Genomic DNA, 6,873 nt, shown 5'->3' with positions numbered 1-6,873 from the left:
TCGATACTTTTTGCAAACCATTTTTACAAATAAATAATGCATACTATTCAAATTGATATATTTTTATTGCTCAGAGATGTTTCTCCTGGAACATCTTATGATGATTAAAAATAGAAGCAAAGGCAATTAATTGCTGACATAAGAATACAGAGAAAAGCATTTCATCTGAATAACTTTCGAAATATTACCCAATATTCCTGGTTTCACTTCTGTGAAACACTTTAGACAGAAGAGGGCGCCAGTGCTCCAAAATCTTCATCTACATAAATGTTTTGGAAGTTAGGAAACTTCTTGTCTGAATTTCAATTTAACCATGTGAATCATTACTGCACCCCTACAAACAAAATTCATCTCTGGTCTCACAATGGCAAACATATCATAACCACAAAACAAGAAGTGTTTTTAGTCCTTAATACATCAATATACTGATGCACCCACACAGGTTAATCGGTAAATAATACTGTTATAACAGAGCATGACCAACAGGGAGCTGTGCTTCACCTTCTGTTCTCTCTCTCTCTCTCTCTCTCTCTCTCTCTCTCTCTCTCTCTCTCTCTCTCTCTCTCTCTCTCTCTCTCTCTCTCTCTCTCTCTCTCTCTCTCTCTCTCTCTCTCTCTCTCTCTCTCTCTCTCTCTGCTTAAGCTCAGTGTAATATGGATGGGTTGACACTAAAAAAAAACATTTTATTCAATAAAGGAGACCTGTAGAGGCTCCATAAACATAAAATGTGCCGGCTTGGACCTGAATTGCCTCTAACCAGACATTTATGCTGGTCTTATTCGCAGTGTTTACAAGACCAGATCAGCACAATTACCCTCCTGAAGCTGAGCAGATGGTCTGCCGTTTAGACAAAGTTTATTATTTTTTGTTAAAGTCCCCCTGTAGTCAATAATTGTATCCCTTAACCCTTTGATGCACAACATGGGTCTAAATAGACCCGACTGAGTTTTAATTTTCTATATCTTTGCAAGAAATTAATTTCATCATTCAGTATTCCAGGTATTCCTCAATTAACTTGTTTTTGATCATCACAAATCCTTATTTTTATTTTTACTTTCTTACTTTTTGAATAAAAATAGTTTTTGTATCACAACCCTTCTAATGCGCAACATGGGTCTAAAAAGACCCGTATTCATTTCCTATGTTATTTCAGTGATGGCTGAGTGTTTTCTTTGCTGAATCTTTAAAATATATGTATTTTATCATTTGTTATTCCATGTATTCATTAAATATCTTGTTTTTGATTTCCACAAATCATTATGTTTATGTTTCCTTTCTTACTTTATAAACAAACACAGTTTTTGTATTTCTACATCAATTTTACATACATGGGTCTAAAATGACCCGTATTCATTTCCTATGTTATTTCAGTCATGGCTGAGTGTTTTCTTTGCTGAATCTTTAAAATATATGTATTTTATCATTTGTTATTCCATGTATTCATTAAATATCTTGTTTTTGATTTCCACAAATCATTATGTTTATGTTTCCTTTCTTACTTTATAAACAAACACAGTTTTTGTATTTCTACATCAATTTTACATACATGGGTCTAAAATGACCCGTATTCATTTCCTATGTTATTTCAGTCATGGCTGAGTGTTTCTTTGCTGAATCTTTAAAATATATGCATTTTATCATTTGTTATTCCAGATATTCATTAAATATTGATATTTATGTTTTCTTTCTTACTTTATATACAAACAGAGTTTTTGTATTTCTACATACATTTTACATACATGGGTCAAAAATGACCCATATAGAAACCTTTGATATTTGCACATATTTGCAAGTAGGAACATATTTACTGCATAAATACTATTACTATGGTATTATTACATAATACTATTCACCTGCCACACATTTCACAATTCAACACTGCTGCTTTTGTATATTTGATGCAAGTCTTATTTTATTTTAACCACAGAAAATATTTGATATTTTGTAAAAGATAACTGGACATAATATTTGAATATTAGGCTATGGTTACTTGACCACGAAATCCTAGTGAGAAATTACTTGTGAGAAAGAGAAACATATCCAATACTATTAGCTAGCTAGCTGTCGACATATTCTATTCTAGCTAGCTAATGTTAGCTACACTAAAAAAAGATGGGTTTTTAAAGGGGAACTCAGCAACTCTAGCTATTTCTTCGCTGATTTTCACTTTTGTTGTCGCATGTTTTCTCAACGAGCTCCCCCTACAGCTGTGGGATGTATATTTCACAACAATGTTGTAAAAAAACTCACTTGCGGCCCCTCCTCCCCCTTTCTACCGCTGCTCATGAGCATTTGTTATTATCGGAGCCGGCCAACTTTATCGTGTGGAGCTATACCGAGGTGGGTAATACATCATACACATTGAGGGCGGCGTGTGTGTTTATGTCGAATTGCCATAAAGCATTTTGTGTTTCTCGCTCGTTCTCGCTTCTCACAAGACTTCCTGTTTCCAACTTACTGGGACGTTAGTCCCCATGTTGCAAGGTTGGTTTTCCGCCTAGGAACGTTGGGGGGAGCAGGGAAAGTCACCATTTTCACCAGAACAATTATTAAACCATCCAAATGATTTCTAAACGGTTTCATTAAGTTGAAATAGTTGCCAAATGCCCCTTTAAAGCTTATTTACATGTAATAGGCCTAAAAGTTCTATTAAGAACCGTATAGTCTTGAATAAGCCATTATGCTGAAATGGTTCGATGTGTTAAGAGTTTAGGGTCCTTTTTTCCCCGCCTTTTGATTTTAAAATCTGTAACTGTCAAAGCCACCTGAAATAACATAGGAAATGAATACAGTCATTTTAGACCCGTGTATGTAAAATTGATGTAGAAATAAAAACTGTGTTTGTTTATAAAGTAAGAAAGAAAAAATAAACATAATGATTTGTGGAAATCAAAAACAAGATATTTAATCAATACCTGGAATAACAAATGATAAAATACATATATTTTAAAGATTCAGCAAAGAAACACTAAGCCATGATTGAAATAACATAGGAAATGAATACGGGTCATTTTAGACCCATGTATGTAAAATTGATGTAGAAATACAAAAACTGTGTTTGTTTATAAAGTAAGAAAGGAAACATAAACATAATGATTTGTGGAAATCAAAAACAAGATATTTAATCAATACCTGGAATAACAAATGATAAAATGCATATATTTTAAAGATTCAGCAAAGAAACATTCAGCCATGACTGAAATAACATAGGAAATGAATACGGGTCTTTTTAGACCCATGTTGCGCATTAGAAGGGGTATCCATAGCTTGCGCATCAAAGGGTTAAAACTCATATTTGACAACCAAAATTACATATTTAAACGTTTATTCCTGTGATAAAAATGTATTCATGCCTTAAAATAGCTTTAATGTAACTCTACACCACGTGGACCATGCTAATTAGGCCCGCCTCCACCCATTTACGCCAGCTCGGAGAGGTAAACGCTGCACAATGGTATCGCCTTTTATGAGACAATAAAACAGCTAATAGTGTGTTGCTAATGTTACATGAACCATGTAGGCTACCAGTTCAGCATCTCAGAGTCTAACCACTGCCTCGGTCGGTATTCTTAAACGTTTTGAGAAACTCAGAACGTCAGTGGAGAAAGGTAGGCTATATAGTCATAGCATCATAATATAGGCCTACATCATACACACGCTATATTGCCAAATCTACGCGAATTTTTCATTTCAACTGAAAAATATCCCTGGATAAACTGGCTTCTCTTGAGACTTAACTGCTTCAGAGCGGTCATATGTTAAAGCCCACACGTACCTGATTGGTTACAAGGTAGTTTGTGACGTCAGAAACACCAGCGATTTCAAACCGCTTTTTTGAGACTGTCTTTGGTCCACTGAAGTTTTAAAGAGTAAATACTCAGCAATGGTGTTGACTTATGAATTTGCACATGATCTTAAAGCATATTAAAAACATTCTAAACTTAATTTTCACCACAGGGTGCACTTGCCTTCAGTGTGAGTGAGTTTTATTATAGACTACTAGGCCGTTTGGAGGCAGGCAGGAGAAACAGATTTAGCCACATTCCAAAATTATTTTGAAGGTTGCAGATCATTTAATATTTGAATGTTTTGTGGGTGTTCAAAATTGTCTATGACAAGTAATTTTGTCTTTCTCATGTACTCCCATCCATCCCTCTATCCTTCTGTCCATCCATCCATACTCACATGCATATTAGAGAGACAGACAGAAGGAGGAGTATCTGGCCCCCAGGCGAGTCCACAACCGTCCTTTGTACACCCCTGCTATAAATGAATCGCCCTAGCGCAAGAAGGCGAAAAACAGTATGGCTGCATCCGAAATCGCATACTCTCTTGAGTAGGTACTTATTTTGAATAAGTAGGCTAATTACTTCACAACGCTAAAAAAGTACATTCTATATAGGATGGATGTGTGTAGTGTGAATGTAATCTGGGCATACATTCGCCATGTTGTCATTATCCTGTGACCTACCAGCGTCAGTTGAGTCGCTTCACTGTCATTCACAAATCCTCTCCTGTGGCCTCATGGGATTGTAAAGAAGTGTCCATTGTATGCACACTTCAGAATCTTGCCGGAAGAAGAAGGTGCCATCATTGAAAGTGCAATTTTAACTTCTTTTGGCTAATAGCTCTTGTCAATTATGACAGCAAGGCAATTTTTTAAGACAGGCTGTAAAAATGACAGACACACACATACTGAAAATGGGAATTTTGAAGCAGTTATGTTTATTTTTGAAAAGTAATGTTTCTAATAAGAAACTAGATAAGACTTTTTGGGGTGTGAGAGTGTGGAGTTTACATTGTAGAACAACACGTCAAAGTATTGTCAAATTATGACACAGGCTTTATTTTACTCCTAAATTGAAAAAACCCATTGGAAAATCTTGAGGGAACCAGTGGCAAATTAGTCTTCCGGATTGATTTCATCCCTGCACCACTCTATAGACCCATGAGGCCACAGGAGAGGAGTTGTGATTTGCAGTGAAATAATGCAACTGGTGCTGGAAGGTCACATGACAATGACAACATGAAAAATGTTTACTAACAACATTCTTATTTGAAACAAGTACCTACCTAGCCAAAAGATGTTTAAAGAGTTGTGAAGGTTTTTGAGTGTTCCACAGTTGTATTGTCCTTCAGTTAGAGAGCTACTTTAATTTGTAACAAAATCTTTTGTAATGAAAGTTCTTTATTTTCTCAGCAGGTGGTGGGCATTTCTTTCTGCTGTATTACAAATGCTAAACTAGCTATGAGATGTCTGTTTGAATTCTTCTGCAGTTCAGTGTGAGAGAAAAAATGGAAAAGGCATGATTTAGCTTCACAGTGGAATTGATTTTGAAGCTTAGACACCCCCCCCCCCCCCCCCCCATACCCACCACCACCACACACTGAAGCACAGCACAGTAAATTAACCTAAAAAAAGAGTCACTGTACAGCCATTGCTTTTTTCAAATGTGTTTGTCCACATAGAACTGGTTCATATAGCTACATCAAAGTGTCCACATGACACTGTGATTGTAGATAATGAAAGCAAGTCATTTTCAGATGGGAGTGAAGAGAATGCTGTAGATGGATGCTAGAGAAGAGGTAGCCCAGCTCTATATGTGGAAAGCTGTTTGTGTCACGGTCACCAGCTAGTCACCACCTCCTCACTACATTTCCCATCATCACTCTTTGACACTTTGCTGCATTTAGTGAGGCAAGAATAATTGCATAGGACTCTGGTGTACTCGCAACTACAATACAATTTTGTCCATCATATCGATGGTATCATGATACAGTGATTCTGAAATAGCCTACTCTATTCATTCCCAGACAATTTGATCTACGATATATCTTGATGTAGACCTATGTGTAACAGAAGAGGCAAAAAAAGTGTTTGTTAGAGTATTTGTATTTATTCAAGACATTGTGATGTCTGTTTCAAAAACTTACCACTGAGATGAACCTGCCTTGCAAAGTGCACAGTGCCTGAAAAAATACAATTTCTGGACCTCTGGAAATAAAATAAATATATAAATAAACAAATAATGAATGCGAAAAATAAATAAATACACATTTCAGTTCTTAACTGCAGTTCACCCTTTGCAGCAGCTCAGGCGACAACAGCACTTGATATAAATTCATGCTCTTTTGTCCATTCCGGATTAAATGAGGTCTGACGTTTCGGCATGTTAACGTTATGATATGACATAGCCAATTTACGTTTTTAACCAATGATATATCAGATATTTATTTGACACCGCTTTCAACCAATCATTTGTTTGACCAGAGATCTTACGGCATTAGACGCTATGCTGCTGCGTCCCAATAAAGATTCTAGAGCGGGTTTTTTTAGGCCGATTCAGCGCAACTCCAAAAAAGAGGACAAATGAGTGTCTGGCTTGAGGCTGCGCCGGACGTCGGACAGGGGGCTTAAAATCCGGACTGTCCGGCCAAAATCCACACGTATGGCCACCCTACCTGCATCATCTACATCATCACAGGCAGGATATAAGCACACACCTCACACAGTCACATTTTCTGGTCTCGTTTTGTGTAGGACTCACTTAGCCGTTTACACTTACCTTCGGCAAGTGAGTGTTGCGTGCCTCTGTCTTCGATCCTATTCCTCCTAGTCTTCATCGTCTTCCTAGTCCCCATCGTCTCCCTCCTTGTGCTCCAACGACTCACCACTCTGCCTGCACCGGTATGTGCTCCCGCTGCTAACCATCCTGTCATCAACGACCTCCATAACCATCTGCAACGCAATAAGACTGTCAGTATTCCTATTCTCCATTCCTCCAAGTTAGGGTTAGGGTCAATTCATAGTTCTTCTTACCTTCAATAAACCTGTTTCTCCTCATTACATCCTTGTTGTGAGTCTCTGTTCCG

Source organism: Rhinichthys klamathensis, unplaced genomic scaffold (assembly GCF_029890125.1).
Source record: "Rhinichthys klamathensis goyatoka isolate OS25496 unplaced genomic scaffold, OSU_Roscu_1.1 h1tg000111l_1, whole genome shotgun sequence".
Taxonomy (NCBI): domain Eukaryota; kingdom Metazoa; phylum Chordata; class Actinopteri; order Cypriniformes; family Leuciscidae; genus Rhinichthys; species Rhinichthys klamathensis.
The sequence above is the reverse complement of the archived record's forward strand: the minus strand, read 5'-3'. Positions refer to the sequence as shown.